Here is a 19,187-nt window from a genome sequence, read left to right on the forward strand (position 1 = left end):
CTCATGCACCATCCAGCTGAGTCCTTATCAGCACAAAGGAGAGCAGACTGAGGAGGAGGAGACAGTGCTGAAACACTGACTACTCTGACACCCTGAGCCCCTCACAGGAGCCACCAGCTTCTCAAACACCTGGGAGTATGGAGGTGCTCACAGACAGCTCCCCTGCACCTTGTTTTCCTCTTTGAGCCCAGCTGCTTGTTGGCTGTTTTTCTCCCTGATAGGATTTAAGAATCAGGAATTTCAGCTCAGTGGCCACAAGATGACTGCAGGATCAATTTTGGTCAGAGATGAGCTGCAGCCCTTGCTGGAACTGCTGATACATCTCAGAGCTGGTTCAAACCCCTCACACCCAGCACTGAGCCTGCAAGGGCACCTTGCCCCATGTGCTCCCCAGGTCTCACAGGTATGTGTCTCTAACCACCTGGGCACTAAGCCATTCCTAGCACTAGGCTTTGCTGATGTCTGCAGCCAGTTTGTCTGCAAAACAGTGTTTCTCACCAGATGTGGGCACTTTTCTGGGGGAAACATCTTGGTGAGGAGAGGAGGTGGGGATGGAAGTGCCTCTCGGATGCTAAGGGGCCCAAATATAATCTCACAATAGCAAATTGCAAAAAATCCTTTAGGCCACATGTGTCTGTGATTGGAGAATAATTGGAAGACAAGGCAAGTAATACGGAAACAGAGAAATGGTGTCCTTTCTGGCAATCCTAACAAAATCTGCCAAGCTGTTGAGGGAACCCAGGGACTGAGAGTGCTCTCTGTGTCCAGTGCAAGCACAACAGCACTGCCCAGCACAAACACTGTGTGTATCCCCTGCTTCCCACCTCCCATGCTCAGCTGGGAGCCATGGGTGTGTCATTTATCCCAAAAGTATTTACAGCACACCTGGTGCTTTAGCCATCTGTACATCCCCTTGGGCAGCACTGGGGACAGTTTGGCTCCAGGTACCCTGCTCCCTGCCATGGCTAAGAGGGGAGTGGCACAGCAGCACAGTGGCTCTGATGTCCCTCCTGGACCTCAGAGAAGAAAGGCAGAATCTCAGTGTGTTGGCTGCAGCAGAGATGAGGTGTAGGGGTGAGACTGTGACTGGAGAGCCCAAAGCCAGGGAAAGTGGAATTCCAGCTGTCACCACTCAGTGCTACAGGTTTGCTCTCAGAACAGTGTTTGGGGACCAGGGGCACTGGAGCATATTCCTTTGGGACTTGCAGTCATTTCACAGCCCATCTCGGTGCTTTTCCTTTCTCCAGCCTTCACAGTCCCTGCACTCAGAACCTGGGTCAGAGGCTACAAGTCTCTTAATGAGTGCAGGAGTCCTGTAAGGTTCAGGACTCTGGGGTAGCAAAGCCTTGAGTTTGTTGTCCAATATTTAGACATGTGTATATACAAAAGGATTTGGTCTTTATTAATTGGCCTTTCATAGGAAATTCCACCAGCTGTGCTCCTCCCAGGGGTGCCAGGGAGGCTCCAGCCCCAAGGAGCCCATATATGGTTGCAATCTCCTAACCCTGCATGTTCCACAATGGTGTGGTCATGGCTACTTTTAAGGCTATGTGTGAACATTGCTCCTTTTCCTGAGTGCATAAGCTCCCAGGAATGCGGACAAAGATAAAAAATGTGCATAAATTAAAGCTGTCAGCTCAGTACAGCCCTTCCACCTGCAGCAGCAAGGGTAGCTATGCCAGCCTACCCACACAGGTGCTGTGCTGGGCAGGGCAGGCACTGAAGGGCAAAGGATGCTTTGAGAATAGGAAAACACCAACTGGCTGAGCATGGAAACCCTTGGCAAAGTAAACATGCCAGGGCTGAGACAACAACAAAAATTTTCTCTTGTCTTTTCTCCTCCTAGCACTGGTCTGGACCAAAATGCAGTTTTCTGTGTAGCAGCTCCAAGGGCATAACCTGAAAGGCAGATAAGGGTGGTGATGTCTCCACATCCTCATTCTCTGCAGTGCCTTGAAGTATCTCCTCTGCACCCTTTGATGATGGATGGCTGAATCTGCTCTTTTGTGATACAGCTCACTCTTAGAATTCCCAGAGGTACACGAGGAAGGAGAACAAGAGATGCAGCATTGCTTGCTTTTCCCTTTTCTCAGGTAGTTAATATTAATCACTGGTGCTTTGGACATGTTTTGTGAATTCTCCCAGCTTCTGAAGCTTTTGAGATCTGCAATAAGAGAGAATTGGAAATGCCTGTGTATCTCAATGACGGATGGGCCTGGTTTAACACAAATTTCTTCCCTTGTCCATGTACTCTGCCATTAATTTTTAACTTTGAAATAACCCTGAATATCCTAAAGCTGTTTAGCTAAATGATGTCTGAGTGGTCTGAGGTCACTATTTGCATTATTGTCCTTTTCTCAAAGTCCAAAACCAAGGATTCCTCTGACAAGCCAGGTCAAGTGACACAGTTCTGCAACTACCTAAGGTGTGTCTGGATTATGTTTTCCACCCTGGGACCACAGAGCTGTGTCTGCTGCTCACACAAAAAGGTCCAAATTCTTACAAAAGGCAAACAAATTTCCCTTGCGACTTGGTTTCTGCTCTGCACGGGCTGGAGCTCTGTTGCTGAGATATTTGCTGTCGATAAAATACCTCAGCTGGGTCAGATGCCTTAGAGGGCTCAGGGCTATTGTCCTGCTAGAGAGCAGCCAGGCCATTGGCACAAACTCAGCTCCATCAGAGACTTGTTGCTTCAGCTGCAATCTGTGCCCTGATGACAGAGCTGATAATAGACTGCTGGTGCTCGTGACAAGGGTGTAGGGGTTGAGTGAAAAAACTCCCTGGAAAAAATGGATCATCCTGGCTTTGCAGATATTTAGTTTGAGATTCCACAGCTAACATTTGGCCTCGGCAATGCTGGCAAGACTGAATTCTGTCGCTCTTGGGAGGAGAGCCCAGCTGGGGGCCTGGCAGTCCTGCCCAGATGGCACTGGAGCTGCTCTGCTTGCAGCAGCATGAACTGGCTGGGCTGTCCTGGGAGCATGGGCAAAATTTGATGGATATACCACCATCAGAGAGGATGTGTTGGCTCCTCTGGCTGGGAACAGGAGCATCCATTGGCCTCCCCAGGAGTGGATCTGACTCTGGATACTGAGATGGTGGGGATTATGGTCTGGCTGGGGGTTCTGGAGCACGACAAACAGGACAGTTAATACCTGGACTCTGCGGCCTGCTGTGCCTCTGATGCAGCAGAACGAGGAAAGCCGAGGAGCAGTGTGTAAATATTTATAGCCAGTTACCAGGTTTCATATTTGGCCAATCCCTCTGTCCCTCCTGGCTCCTGCCACTTGATGTTTGTGGCTCTGAGTTGCCAAGGACACTGGCAGGGGCAGGATCCTCCCTGCAGGGAGCATTGCTGTGGCACTGCTCCGAGGCACGGCACTGTCCGGCAGCACCAGGGCTCTGAGTGACCCTTCCTGCAGCCAGAGCTGTGCTGGCTGTGCTGCCACATCACAGCAGCACCCACTGCACCCACCAGCACCTGCATCCCAGCCAGCAGCTTTGGGAAGGGGGACACGAGGCACTGTTAGCCCCCCAGAGTTGGTCTGGCAGCATTTGTCACTGACAAGCTCAGGTCTGTGTGAGGGAGGTGGGAAGGGAATGTGCAGCACCCAGAGCCTTTTTTGTCTTGGGACATGTCTCTGTCACCCCTCATGGTAGGGATCTGGCCTCCTGAGGGGCTACTTCATCAAAATCTAAGCAGTCTGTGCACAATTCTCCTGTTCTTCCTCAGATCCAGAATATCTAATGCCAAATATTTTTCCCTGCTGTTAGTTCAGTTTCTTCTTCTGTTCCCAACTCTCACTTGAGCTGCTGAGGGGGAAAAAAAATCCCAATCTGCTTTTACTGAAGAGATTTATTTCAGTCTGGAAGTGGCAGGAAGACAGCTTCTCTGTATCTGTGCATATGTCTGAGATCTTTCTCTTGAGTCTCACAGTTTCACTTCAAATCATCTTTAAATCACTTTTCTTCAACAGAACTCAGCAAAGAAGTGAGTTCTGTCATTTTTACTGAAGAGATGATTACCAGAAAATCTGGTTGAAACCAAAGGAAACACACCCATGCTCCCTTTGTTCCAGCTAAACTAAGCCAGTTGAAAATCCCATCTGACTGGAAGGAGAGCAAAAGTCCAGCACAGACAAATCTCCTTCACAGCTGGGTATCAAGTCTAAAATCTTTTGTTTGAGAAAGCTGCCTGACAGCTATTTACTGCAGCTCCTTCAGCACACTGAGCTCAGGAAATTGCATTCATAATTTCCTTAGTGCCAAATGGTTTGTAATTTTCCCATGGCTATTTCTCTTTTTGTTTGTGAAACAAAGCCTTTGGAAACCTTGCACAAATTTACTTTTTGCCTAAGTATGAAGCTAACACAAAGTATATAGTTTAATGGGATACCAGTCACTTGATTTGTTTGGCATAGATAATAAAAACCCCAACCATATTTGTGAATAAGTTTTCCATCAATAATCTTATATTTTTAATACAATCTTTTTTTTAGCGAAGGGAAAAGTGATCTGATATAGAAATTCAAAATGAGCAAAAAAGCAGCAAGCAGAAAAACTGGAAAGGTGTGACCTGACTTTTCCACATTGCCATCAGTGCAGTAAGTATGATTCCCAGTGCCTTTATGAAAAAGAACATACCAGTTAAGAACACTTAACTGTGGTTTATGCAGAGGCACTTGGGTGTGGTGAGCTGGGCTGGAGTTCAGTTGCAGCCCTGGGACAGATCCCATCCATAGCCTTGGACAAGTGGCTGCTTTCTCCACTTTGTCCCTGATGTCACCCTGGGCACCACATGGGTTGTTCAGGTTGGTACCTTGGAGCACACCAAATTTAAGCCTCTGCACAGCTTCAGATGCCATTAACTATCTCACTAAATATGACTTTCACTGGCATTAACTGTGAGTCACACAAAATGTGTTCGTGTTTATGTTCATGGACTGGTCTAATCCAGGTGTATGTGTTTCTTCATGGTCCTCAGCTCTCTGATTTATTTGATTTTAGCTGCAGACTCAAGCAAAATGAAATCTGTCATGCTTTGAAAACCTCTTCTGCAATTAAAATGTGTATTTTACTTATGTTAGCCTGGGTACCTTGAATTAATTTTTTTCCCTAGACTAAAATCTAAAGCTAAAATTATTAAAGAAGCTTAATTTTGGTCTGATGCCTAGAAACCATGTTTTCAAATCTGGAACATGAAATGCCTGGTAAGCCTTGCACCAAGGAAAAAGACCAATGTTAGGGTAATTATGTATATAGTAAGATAAAGATATACATGTGTCTATAATACATATAATCACAAATCCCTTTGCTCTGTTTGAAGGAAATCTTTATATTATATTGTTATTGCTTTACCTCATTGCTATTAGAAATCTTTATTAAATCTCTCTCGATAGGTATCCACCCAGGAATTGATAACTGATAAGGACTAAGGACCAAACGTTTCCTCAAATTTTATCTTCTTAGCCTATGCAAATACTCAAATATTTTATGGATTCCTGTTATTGTTTAATGTCTGGCCAAGGTGTTTGCTAGAAGGGCCAAAGTCTGGAAACACTTAAGCAAACTGTGCCCCAGCAGTTGTTGAAGTCAATGGAAATTTACTTGACTTCACCAGAGCGTGGCTGAAAAGTTCCACTGATAGCAGTAGCTGTGCAGGAGCAGTTATTTGCTGGCCCAGGCTGCTCCCCATGCTTCAGTCTGTGGGCTTTGCTCAGGTTTAGGCAGGATTTACACAACCACGAGGTCAGTGTGTGGGGATGCAGAGGTGACCCCAGCCACAGGGCTACCCTGTCCCAGGTGGGGCAATGCCTGTGGCCACAAGCTGCTCCCACATCCCTGCTTGGGATCCAGCAGGACAAAACACCAGCACCCAGCACATGAATGTGCATGGAAATGCTGAAGTTCAAATGACCATAGAGCAGAAAACATCAAGCCCTGTCCTTGGCAGAAAACCTGGCGTGTTTGAATAGCCCCTTGCAGGCTGCAGATAAATAGCTGTGATTGCTGCCAGCATTCCTTGAAAACTTAAATTATTGCTGGAAAGACTGTTGGAAACCTTAATTTCTCTTGCCTTTTCCAAATGTAGCCTTGCTGCAGTCAACAGATGGGTCCATTCCTGCAGGGCTCTGGTGCATCATCCTTTATAAATGGGAGTCACCTTTGTAATTTTCCATGCACAGAAGGAGCAACTTGTACTGGGAGAAGCATTTTGGACTCTGCCAAAGGACACCAAGAGGGCTGACACGCCTGCTCCTCTTAATCTGATAGCTGAGCCATCCCTGCAGCTGCTTTTTAAAGGTGGGAACAATCTTTAGCTGGATCCCTTATCCAGATTCTGGTGTCACTCAGGAAAATCTGAGTAGCAGTGATGTCACAAATAACACAGCCACTGTAATTACTCATGGGCTTATTCACTAGCAGGCTCTCAGCAGGTGATTTTCCAGCTTTTGGAAATCTGCTTTGATCCCTTGATCCAGGTTTGCTGATGGTATCTTAGGGCTATGCTACAGAAATACTTTGACACTAAACTGGGGAAAGCTGAGCAGTCTTGTGCATATCACCTAATACAATCACAGTCCTTTTTTCATGGCTTGCTGTTTTGCCCACTAAATTAAAGGAATCATAGAATCATTAAAACTGGAAAAATTTTCTAAGACTATTGAGTCCCACCATTAACTCAGCACTGCCAATCCCAGCTCTAAACCATGTTTCTAAGCACCACATCTTCCTGTTTTTTGAACACTCACTGGGACAGTGGTTCCACCACTTCCCTGGGCAGCCTGTTTCAGTGTCTGACCACCCTTGGAGTGAAGAAATTTTTCCTAATATCCAATCTAAACCTTCCCTGGTGCAACTTGAGACCAGGACAACTTGGTCCTTTTCTGGTTTGCACAACCACTGGTGAAGAGGAATCCACAGATGCCACTCAGCAGCAATTTCACCCTTACTCCCTTGCATGTGTGTGGTTTCCAAACCATGCTGATAGGAAGAATTGCAGCAGATGCACAGAGAGCTGGGAGATGTCTGTTTTTTGGCAGCCTGGCTGCTCCCACTGAGGATCACAGCCCACGGCACGTGGCCAACAGGTTGGGATGCTCTCCTTTGCATCAGCTTGGAAAGCAGTGTGTTATGTGTTTAAACTCCATGGAAAAGGCTTTGCATTACTGATGTTTTAACCACACCATTCCAAACCTTCCATAACCCCTCCCTTGCTTACTCCCAGAGAGGAATGACTCTGAAGTGTTTCAGCTTTTCCATTACTTTGCCTGCCTGGAGACCTTTCACTGATGGCTGTGAGGTAACTAGCTGGTGTCAGGTGAGTTCCAGCTGCCTGCAGGGCTGGGGCTCCATCTGGCCACCAGTTAGTCCCCAGAGTAGCAGAATGATGGGATGGTTGAGGGTGTGGAGATTGATGGATCTCTTTCCCTGTTTCTTTTCCTCTTTTTACCCCTGTCTCAGATCTCTTGAAATTACTCACTGCAGTGTCTTCCTCTGTGCATCTGGGGCTGAAAACTGCCTTTGGAAAAGTCAGAGGACAGATTGAGGAGGGAGATATCACTGGGGCCTCAAGGGATCAGCTTTTCAACCCGACACTTCTCCTTTCAGCTGGGAAGCCCTGTGTGGACCACGGATGCTTTATATTCCAGTGGGAAAAGAACTCATCCAAAATAAGGCATGACTGATTTCCTCCATCAGGGACATAGATGTCACAGGAGCAGCCAGCCTGTGTGCCTTCCTGCTCTCAGAGGCTGGTGAAAGCAGGCTTTGTGGTGAAAGGAGGATGGATCCTGTCAGTTAGGGAAATAACAGGGCAGTGACCCTGGGGAGTCAGAGTGGATGGGGAGTCAAGAGGGTTTTTGATGGTACCTTAAACCAAAATAGCTGCATCCCTCAGACTGCAACTTGGAAGGGAAAAAGAGCCCTTCCCAGCTCTTTTGGACAAAGCGGGGAGAGGGGATAAGGAGTGGTAATTACTTTAATAGGGGGATTGGTAATTGCTTTCACCTGGAGCTGAGGCAGCTGAGGGAAGGGCTGAGGTGTTTGCTGGGAAAGGAGAGCTCTGAAGGGATTGTGTGCAGAGATTGTCCCTGCTGGTGTGAAGAGCTGCTGTGGCTCTGGCTGGCCATGGTGTCCCACTGAGGACAGGTGAGTGGGGCTGCCCCATCTCCTCACACAGGGTGGTTGTCCCAGCTTGGCATGTGGAAACCAGGACAGCCAAACCTGCCCATGGGGTACATGAATGCTGTTCTGCATGGATTCACCCCAAGATGTAATGGCTTCCTTCCCCTGGCAAAACCATCCTCTGCTTTGTAGAAAACTTTCCCTCTCTGTGGCTGCAGAGTGATTTAATGGAATCAGCATGGAGACCCAAGGGATGGATCAAAGCACATGTTTTCTCCACCAGTGGAGCTGATCCCTGCTCTGAGGTGAGCCCTTGGCTTTGGGGGTGTCCTGCCCTGGGGGGTTCTTGGAGAGCACTTGGCTGTAGAGCAGCCTCCACACCCTCTGTGAGTTCCACCATCTCCAAATAAAGTTTTCCAGCAGTTAGATTTGAGTTAGTAATTCAACTAACTTAGTTTTAAGTGCTTCTGCTTATAATTCATTTTGTTTGGATAACTAGTCAAGGATATATTGGGTCATTGGAGTCCTTCTCTTCTAGATTTATTTCTTGCATTTGCCAAAAATCAATTTGCAGGGTAACTGATTATCCTCCTTAGCAAGCACTGGTGGTAGTAAGGGGTTGACTCAGAGTTGACTCAGCCCTTTGCAATGAGTTGTGTCATTCTTGCACTTTATTCTTGTTTAATCCAATGCTTTGGCAGAGATTTTTATAGTGCTCTGCCATGTCTGTAATATGGCAGTGCCCCAGTGCCTGTTCCTTGACTCTGGTTGTGTGCTGTCCTTGCTCCCTAAATCATCCACTGCTCTTTTCCAAACAGAATAAAGCTGCTGCTGTGATAAGTGCAAGCTTTGGAGTGCTAAATTCTTCTCTGTCAGGTATACTGGTCATTTTAAGGTCTGATTTAAGGTCTGATCCTGCACACACTTAGTTTCTGGCAGGAGTGGTAATAGAGAAGGTGGGGTAAAGCACTTGCTCTGTGCAATGTGCCTTTGCAGACCTTTATCCTGCTTTTTTTTCGTTTGTTTGTTTGTTTTCTGGATGTGGTATTGTGCACATGGGACTAAATGGTGAATCCAACAGGGATCTAAAGGATGCAGCAATTGCAGGATGAGGCCTGGAGCTGCAATCCAATGAGAGCAATGAATGACTCAAATAACAACCTGCTCTGCTGTAATCAGTGAGTGCCACATTAAATAGATGAATTTATTATTTAGCTGCTACTCCATTAAGCTGGCTGCCAAGGGTTTGCTTTTGATGGTAGCTGGTGTTTAGGATTTGGCCATGAAATCTCTGGTTTGTATTGTGTGTGGAAGGTATCTAATATTTTAAATAAGAGGTAAAGGATCCTGATAGCAGCCATGCAAACACGTAACAAACATCACACCTTAGTGGCAGAGGGGGTTTGCTAATATTCTTGTAAGTCTGATGGTTGGTTACAGCCATTGGAGAGAAGCTCTCACTAATGGTGAGTAAGTTTTATGCTTGTTGGGAGAGCTGTTGGAAAAATGAGCTGGAAATGGGTATTTGGATTCCTTTGAAAATCAAATGTAAACTTCAGTCCTGGGTGATAAATGATGTTGGTGTTTCACATCTGTGTTTTATGCATGCCTGAAGTTATTCTTGGCAAGTGGTAGTGGTCTAAGCCTTGAACCTCAGGGCAGCCCAGTGTCCTTGTCCCTGCTAGGGATGTTGTTAATATGAGTGATGCAGTGTTGGAGGAATCTGTGGCACTTACCTGCTGAATGAACAGAGACACAGAAAAACACAAATGTTTTTGTAAAGAGAGTATGTTTGCTCTTACCCAGTGTTTTTGTTTTACTAACAAAGAGAAATTCCTTGGCTCAAGTATAGTGATTTGCTTTCCAGGGATACTAATGCTGTGTCCAGCACACCTACCAGCCTCTCCTGCCATCAGTCAGGAGCTCTGGGGTGGCTCTCCAAGGCACCACTAAAGCCTGTTGGTAGAGCAAGAGCTCCAACACAAGCACCTCTTGCTAAAAAACAAACTTAGTTACTTGCTGGACCATGTGTCCAAAAGCAGAAGAATGGAAGAAAGTGGGATAAACTTGGAAGAATAGAAAGAGGAATAAGGGATGGAGAAAGGGAGAAAAGACAACTAATATGAATGTTGTGAGATTTGTCTGGTGTGGTGCAGCAGAGGCAGGCAGATTTATTAAAAAATAGAAATTACTTGCTACCTGACAGTACTTTTTCTCATGTCTGCTTTGAAGAAAATGCTCTGCTTCTGGCATAATTTTTTTTTCTGTGCTATCTTCAGTTGGGTCCCTTCCCTCCCTGCAGACTTCTCACTTGAAATACATCCCTGCTGTTCGTTTTGTGTCCTGGAAACTCTGTCTGTGAACCTGAAGGTGATGTGTAACTGAGATTCCAGGAAAGGCTTTAGTGCTGAGAGAGGGTTGTTTGTACAGGACAGGAACCTGGCGATGCATCCTCCTGCAAAGACTTTGTGCCTCATTTTCCTCATCTGGGAGTGCAGCTGCTGGCACTTTGGGGGCAGCGAGGCTTTTCCCAGCCTGCTGCTTCCTACGGTTCCCATGACAGCGCCGTGCTGTTGTGGGGAAGCAGGGAACAGCTCTGCTGGCAGAATGCCTCGCTGGTTGGGGTTTTCCCCCATGGATGCTGCTGGAGGAGCAGGCTGCTCCCACCTCCAGCTGCTCCCGGGGCAGGATCTCTGCTATGGGCTGGACTAACTTTTTTTTTTTTGCCACGCACCTCCCTGCTATAAGCGAGGAAGCCGCGTCTCTCCCGCTGGACACCCCAGCCCAGCTCTGGAGCAAAGCGCTCCCGTGTCCATCCCGCAGCCTCTCGGTCCATCCATCCCTCCTCCGGCAGCAGCAGCCTCGCAGCATCCCCAGCTCTCCGGCAGCCAGTAAGCACATGCCTCCCTCTCTCCCTCTCCAGCATCGTCTCGCTGAGCAGGGCAGGGAGTGTTTCAGCATCCCACGCGTCGAAAATCTTTGGATTTCAGGGCTGGTGCTGGTCTTTTCTCTGCCTTGTGACTGCTCTGCTGGAGCAGGGTTTGTGAGCAGGGACGGGGAGTGGGAAGCCTGTGGGTGTGCGATGTACTTCTGAAACACTCTCTTGCAGCAATTTCTTCGTGGTTCACTGAGTTAACCTCAGAAACTGCCTGTTTTATGGGTTGTTTTGGAAATGGGATTAATCTAAATTCTGGCGTCTGATTTCTCTTGCATCCTCTTTTTCTCATATGCATATTCCCTGCTGAAGGTGTTGCTCCAAAAGTGCTGGCAGACACTGGGGTATAAATACAACTTTTCTCTTTGCTTCAGTTGAGCTGGTGCTTCGGGAGCATTTGCAGTGCTGCTGAGTTGTGTAAGAGCTGTCAGCTCTGTGCTTTCCCGGGCAGGTGATCAGATGTGCCTCTTTGAGGCTTTTAATGAGAGCTGGGGAGGAAATAGCTAAAGCAGAGGCTGTGTTGTGAGCTCTCAGGTGATGTGAGGAGCAATCCTGGGAGCAGGTTGGCAGTAATAGAACTGGAGAGCAAGAAAATGCAAGCTTTTACCTAATAATTATTGTGCTTTCCTTCTGTGTTATTGAATATCAGGGAGTTGCAGAGCTCCTGCAGCTGCACCCATGTGAAAACAAATACCTTTAGATTTACACAAATGCTGCACCTCTGTATTAATATAGATTTGGGGAGTTACTTCCATGAGTGAAGTTGTATTTGCCCATGTGTTTGCAAGATGGGTGTTTCTGTAGTTAATTTTTCCTTTATTAATTGGTCAAAAGGTAATGTGTGTGACTCTGGTCCAGTTGTGTTGTGTAAGCAGGAGCCAGTCTGTGGTTAAGAAAGGGACATGACTGTTTCTTAAACCACTGAAATCTAGCACATGGCATGGGGAAAAATTATTGAAACAATCCACCTTCCAATTAGTCTTTTACCCTGATTTGAGAGGAAAAGTGTTTTTTAAAAACAACAACAACAAAACTTCCGAGAGGAAACTGATTAAATTCTTAAGCCATGATGTACAAAGCAAGCAGCTGATCAAGGAACCAAATATGGCTTTAAAACTTCAACTTTCTTTTGTAATGATAAAAGCACCCACATATTTCAGTGACAACACCCTTTTCTTTTTTTTCCCAAATACCTCATTCTTGAATACAAACCAATTCCTAATTTTTCCTTAAGGAGTTCAGTACATAAAAATTCCTTCTTGACTAATACCTGAGAGAAAAATGTGGGTAGGTGTTTCAGAGCTGGCACCACAAGTGCAAAAACCCCAAACCCCTGCAGATCTCAGTGCAGGAGAAAGCCAGTTGCTCAGATTTTGGACTGTGGCTCTGAGGAATGAGTTCAGGGCGGGGATTTTACAGCTGGCTTCTGGTGTGCACTGCTCTTCGGGAATTTTGGCTGCGGAAGGTTTTTAGGATTGGGCCCTGTACTGTTTCTGCCAGAAGTTATTGCCTGCTGTGAGTGATGGCTTGTCTCCCCTATGCTGGTAAAATTCTCTGCTTGGATGTAAACAATGGCAGCTGTTCAAAAGGAGGCAACGTTCAGGGTACTCAAACACTGGAAAATAAACATTCTCCAGCCCGTCTTGGCTGGCCTTTATTTCAGAAGCAGCCTGTCCATCGAAGTGTACCATGAATGGAAAATCCAGACATATGGTACAAAGCAGCTGGTGAGAGCCTGGTCAGGTCCTGTTGATGGCCATGGATAGGGGAATGATGCTGTAGGATGCACTTTATCTGACATCTAAATCCTTATTGCATGAATGTGACTTGCAGTCCACACCCATTGCACTAGTATGTAACAAAAGCTTTAGGGAACTGATCTCCTTGCCCCCAGGAAGCAACTTACGTCCTTTTGTATCACAGAACAGTTTGGCTTGGAAGGGACCTTTAAAGGCCATTTAAAGGCACAGGGACATCTTCAACTAGACCAGCTTGCTCAGAGTCCAGTTCAACCTGGCCTTGAACACTTCCAGGGATGGGACATCTACCAATTCTCTGGGCAATACGTGCCAGTGTTTTACCAGTTTTGCCAGTGTAAAAATCTCTTTCCTTGTATCTATTCTAAATCTAACTTGTTTCAGTTTAAAACCTTTGCCCCTCGTCTTGTTGCAGCAGACCCTGATAAAAAGTTTGTTCCCATCTTTCTTGTGAGCCCCCTTGAAGTACTGAAATACACTACTGCAATGAGGTATTCCTGGAGCCTTCTCTTCTTCAGCCTGAACCATCCCAGCTCTCTCAGCCTGTCTCCACAGGAGAGATGCTCCATCCCTCAGAGCATCATCATTGTCTCCCCTGGGCTCTCTCCAGCAGCTCCCTGTCCTTCCTGTGCTGGGACCCCAGGGGTGGATGCAGCTCTGCAGATTGGGTCTCACAAAGTGGAGCAGAGAGGCAGATGTGAGCCAGAAATCATATTGTCCCCGCAGCAGTAGCCTGGGTGAATTATGTTCTTTTAAGTTTATTCACCATCCAGTGGATGCATTGGGGGATTTAGGTGGAAAATTCCTCTGATCTTTGCTGATGAGACAAGGATCACAGAAACCTGTGTTTAGCATTTCCCTTTTTGTGGTGTTGTTTTAGCCCTGAATTCCCAGTGGCATTAAATGCAGCAAGATCAGCCTCACCACCAGCAATGTGCAGAGTTTGCTCAGGCTTTTGATTGGTTTTGATTTGATTACTCCTAAATCAGAGCAGCTCCCTGGAGAGCCATGGGCAGGCTCTGGTGCCAGGCTTCCACAAGGGTCACAGTGAGATGCAGATGTGTGGAGGGCTGAGCCAAGCAGTTAATGCCTGCCTGTCACCCTCCTGGTCCCCAGCCACTGTCACCTTGTGCCCTGCTGGTAGGAGTGCAAAGGGAGCAACGCTGAGATTTCAGATTCAATTCCATGCCTTGAGCTGTGTGGAGTCACTTTTGCTTGAAAAGAGAATGGAAATCATGACTATACAATAAACATTCTCAGAACTGACCTGTGATTACATGAAAAGAAAAAAAACCACTGTAAGTCAAAATGGTACAGCTTGATTCATTTGGATCTCTTCTTATTTAATTTCTCCATTATAGAAATGCAGACAGGGAGAGTTAAAAAGAAGAAATGTCTGAGATCAGTAATTTCATCTCTGATTTTGGCATAGGGAGTATGAGAGGAAGAAAAGGACCTCATATTTCATTAAGATACTCCATTTGGAGATGAGTTTTTAGGCAGATGGCTTTTGAGACACTGGGACCCTAAAGAATTAAATGCTATTTAAATAAATACATGTTTCCACTTCTGCAGTGTGGTTTTAGAAGGACTGTGCCATACATTCTGGCTTCTTTTATCCTTGGGTGCAGTTTGCAGACTCTTGTCTGGGTATAGGACCAAAGGACTGGAGCTTCCCTGGGGTTCAGAGACAGGACATAGCCCAGCATGCTCCACTCCCTGATGTGCTTTCAATGGGGCTTTCTGAAGATGAGCAGTCCAGAGCCAGCTCTGGGAATATCACCTCAGCTGGCTTCTGTGGGAATGAACTGGAGCTGAGAGGCCAAGGCTGATCTGTGATGAGCATTTCTCTCTGCCAAACCTCCCCAGATCTGTCAGCAAAACTCTCCTACCAGTACCAGCAAATTTTGCTGCTCAGAATATTTCCTGCAAAAGCTTTGCTCTGCTCCAAGCTGCTGTTGGAAAGCCACAGAAAAGCCCTTGATGGAGCAATGTTCACCCTCCCTGCAGCACACAGTGAGGCAGGAGCTGGCTCTTGATGCTTCCAGAGTGATTCAGGAGTGTGGTGCCAAGAATCCTACCAGAGCAAACTCCCTCTGACAGAGCCAGAGAACGTGGCATTGTCTGGGGGACAGAGGGATGGATGGATGGATGCTCTTCTGCTTTTCCAGCTTTTTCATCTCCATCAGAATAGGTGGGAAATGGGGTTTGTGTCCTATGGCAAGGCAAGGCTAAAATTACATTTAAGGCTTTGGAGAAAATCAAAGTAGGGCAAGGATTGCATTATAGCCATGCTGGAATGGGATAGACAGGGTTGCAAGCATTCTTTCAAAACAGGCTGAACTAGAGTTCCGTGGAAGAAGCTGGAGAGCTAGGGCAGGGTTCCTGGCAGTGATGGAGCTGCAATCCAGGGAGGAAGGGCAGCTATTTTGCTCTGCGCCTGACTGGAAACTTTCAGGCAGAGTTACAATTTTGGTTTGGATGCTGTTACAGAGTTGCATTATTTTTGTAAATAACAAATTCAAACCCTCTTGACTCTTGGACTGATGTTTTCAGAAGGCCCACTCATTCCCCAGATGTGCCTCATCTTTCTTCTGTTCCTTGAGGTGACCCCAGGGATTGGTGTCATTTGGGATGCATCCCTCCTCCTGCTGCTTGGCAGAGCTGTCTGTTGTGTGAGCTGATAGCCAAGAGTCATGAGCTGAGAGGGATGAGAGTGATGGGACATTGCTGTGTTTGTTGTCTGTTGGGATCAAATACAGAATTCCCCTTGTCACCCAGACATCTAATGAAGAACAGGGCAAAACTATTCCTGCTGGGAAGAAGCACTGCAGGGCAGCTTTTTGGCTTCCTTGTTTCTAATCCCTTCCCACCCCTGGAAAGGGGAAATGAGCTGAGTGGAAAAGAGGAGACTAAAATCTGCCTCAAAGAGGCTGCCTAACAGGTATAGCTTGAGATTTAATAGTTTGGATCAAAATGTTTCAGAGCCAGTTTACTTGTAGAACTGCAGAGCTACAGTGAAATGAGCCTGTTCTCCTGTCTCTACTGTGATGTGGATGGGGAGGTAGAACAGGAAAAATAGCTAAAATGACCAAATGAAATAGAAAAGCTTTCCCTCCTGGAAAATCCTACCAGTTGTCTTCAAGACATAAGAGACCTTTGTGCTTTATGGTGCTTTGATATATGAGGGAGCTTCAAAACAAATACTGGCTGGTTCCAGTGGTGTCTGTCCACTGAAATGTTGGGTCTAAGAGAGTGCTGTTCCCAAGCAATTGCATGTGCTCCATATACCAAAGGACTCCTGCATGAAGGCACAGCTGGTACAGGGATCTATAATCCACCTATTTTGCTTTAAGGTCCCTTTAGCCCCACAGCAGCTGTCCCAGAGTGTGAGGGTTCTTGTGTTACACCAGCTCTCAGCTGCAGAGGAGTTCAGAGCTTCTGGCAGAGCAAGAATTGCTCTTGCTGTTTTGCTTGGACAGAGCAAAAAATCCACTCAATCCTCCAAAACTCTGTCTTATGAACCAGAGTGCTGGACATGCCTTTCTTCTTGTGCTAAGAAAAATAGAAATGGTTCATCACACTAAAGCCATGGCTGGTCCAGCCCACAGTGGTTGTTAGTTGACTTTCCTGCAGGGAATTGGCTCCCAGCTCTTCCTCAGAGCCTTCATTTGTGAATAGTCAGTTTTCAAATGCTTCCAGTGGTCTCTGACCAAAGATCCCCTCAAGTGTGACACTACCCTAAATACAGCACCCCTACTGCTGGGGTGGGAGAAAATAATGTCCTTTCTTTTACAGAAATGCCCCAAATTGTGGGAACCATCTGGACTTGGCAGGCTGCTCCCAAGGCATTTGCTGTTTGTTTACCTTGGGACTGGCTGCCCCTGGCAGTTGTTACCATCAGCCTTTCTTATCTGTTCTTTTCTATAATAAACACTGGAGCAAAGGTTTTGAATTAGTCACTTCTGAGGCACTGCCTGCCTCCCTTTCCAGCTTCTGTCTTATCGTCTCGTTTTTGGACTCCTGAGCCTTTTCCACTTCATTCTGTGCCTCTTGGTTTTCCCCTCTTCTCATTGCACTGAGATAGTTTTCTAAAATTCCCAGTAGGTGTGTCATCCCCAGAGCTGCAGCATCCCAGGAAACTGCTGCCCTGGGACAGCTGTGTGCACTCACAGTGCTCTTGCTGTGTGCTGCAGAGATTTTTCTAGCTTCACTTACCTCATCCAGTGGATGGTTTTGCTGGTTTTCTGACTGTTGCCTGTTCAGTTGAAGAGCCCACAGAGGTACAGTGTTAACCACAGGGCAGCTGGTTTGAGGGAATGCAAACACAGGCAGAACCTCCAGAACACAGGTGTGTGGTCCTCATCTGTAGGCTGAGTAATTGGAGAGAGTAATCTGGAGACTGAGTGGCTTTGCTGCCACTTGGAAATTCCCTGATTCTCTCTAAGCATTGTCCTGATGTGATCCTGCATCTGACAGTACTGTGGAGAGGATATAATGAACAGCCCAGGGTGCAAGGATTTCTCTCTCTCTGCTCTCATCTCCCTTTAAAAATACACAGAGCTCTGTATTTCACTCAAGACGTGCAAATACAGTTTCCTGTCTACCCTGGCTCTGCCCATTGGAAGCTAGTTTGGCTTCCCCATGGGACAGCCTGCCAGGTGAATGCCACTTGATGTATAACATATTTCAGTGCTGCCTCTGGAAACGGCCAGGATGACAGTGTGGGATCAGGATTGGAGAGCAGCCCACGTTCTCCTCACAGCAGCACAAAGGCACCTGGTGGGGATGCAAATCTGTTAAATTCTGTCTGGATTTGCTTTGATGGGTGCTTGAACATGTCATCCACCCCTTGCCATAACATTCTCTTCTCTCTTATGCCATTATCACCATAATGGTTTGTAGCCAAAGGTGGAAACTTCAACTCTGGATCTGTCTCTGTGGTGGGATGGGTTTCTTGCAGTGGGTGGGTGACACACCATTGCTGTTAGGGGAAAGATTTGCTGATCTTTGGCTGGAGAGGTTTGCAAACAGCATCCCTGTGGTTATTCTGATGTGCTGGAGAGGCTGTAACACTCGTTTGGGGTGGCAGGGGCTGTCTGAAAGGCTTACCTGCAGCGTGTGTGAGTGAAAAGCAGCATCTCACCTCCCTTCCTCAGTTCCATGTGGCTGGGGGAGCCCAAAGGCAGCTTTCCCTCTGCCCTGCACTGCTCACACTGCCCATCTCCAGAGCACTGCCTGCGAACATCTCCTGCCCTCCCAGCAATTCCCCCAGCCGTGTTGGTGCTGCAGTGTGGGGAAGTCTCTGTTTACTCCACTAGACACCGAACCAAACAACCAATAAATCTCCCATAAACCCAGGAGTAACTTGTTTTGGTTACCAGGGAGATTGCCAAGTGCAAATTCAACCTGAAATAGCGATGAGCTCATCCTTGGAGCAGCGTGGTGCCTGAGCCGGAGCAGCCGGATGGAAAGGGAGCCAGCGCCAGGAATGCTGTCTGCTCCATCGGCGTTTGCATGCTGTGGGAGCTGTTTTGCCAAACAGCTTTTGCCTTGCAAATGAGCTTGTGCAGGGGATGGTGCGTGAGGCTGGCTGCTGAGACGGGGCTTTTACAATTCTGGAAGTATGGCAATGATATTCCTCATGGGACTGTGGGCTGGAGAGCCCTGGGATGGGTTAAGATGCTGCAAAGGTGGCCTTCTCTGCCATCTCCCCTATCCTGGAAACTTCTCCCTGTGAAAGGATTGTAGGGAAACCTGAAGTGCTTGACTGGTAGATTAGGGCTGGCTCTGATCAGCTGGTTAGACAGGAGTGCTGACAGGCAGAGCCTCTCCCTGCTGCTGCTCCAGGGGCTGGAGAAAGAGCTTGGAAAATCCTCACCCTCCTCTGCAATGTACCTGGGGCAGCAGCTTGAAAATTTGGACTCTGGCATTATTTTGCCCTGAAGTGTCCCCAGTTTAAGTAGGTCAGGATTGGACTTTTGGACTCACCTCCTCCAGGGCACAGTGGGCACTGTGGGAGCAGCTGCTGCAAGCAGAGATATCTTTTCTGGGATGATGGAGGTTGGGGTTGGAGGGAGCTCTCGTGGGGTGCTAGCCATGCCTCAGAAAGGCAGGATAAGGAGACTGTGCTGCATTCAGTGTCTTGGCAGCCCAGGCAGGGCTCCTGTAGCATGCTGCACTTTCTCTGCTAAGACAGAGATGTTTTCAGATGCACATGTATTCATGAACTCGCAGTTGCTGAAGAAATGCAACTTTAAGTTGAAAAGGTCTTTCTGTAGGAGGAAGTACTGCCTGTCCCTCTGCACGTGGTACTGCAGGGGGGAAGCTGACAAAGGTGTGGTAGTGGTCCCTGCTGCTCCCTTTTC

At 47.1% G+C, this 19,187-nt stretch overlaps 1 protein-coding gene across 2 annotated transcripts in view; it reads left to right on the top strand.

The window, feature by feature from the left end:
• Positions 1–10,864: 10,864 nt before the first annotated feature.
• Positions 10,865–19,187, top strand: part of FHL1 (four and a half LIM domains 1) — a 29,692-nt gene continuing 21,369 nt past the window's right edge. Inside the window, exon 1 of one of the 2 annotated variants that reach the window (XM_085060580.1) lies at positions 10,865–11,018. The gene's annotated coding sequence lies outside the window, so the exon portion shown is untranslated. The remainder of the gene's footprint in view (positions 11,019–19,187) is intronic. The other variant, XM_085060581.1, reaches the window with a different exon arrangement.

The sequence above is a fragment of the Lichenostomus cassidix genome, chromosome 4A, assembly GCF_008360975.1.
Source record: "Lichenostomus cassidix isolate B80296 chromosome 4A, HeHo_3.0, whole genome shotgun sequence".
In the NCBI taxonomy this organism is placed as follows: Eukaryota; Metazoa; Chordata; class Aves; order Passeriformes; family Meliphagidae; genus Lichenostomus; species Lichenostomus cassidix.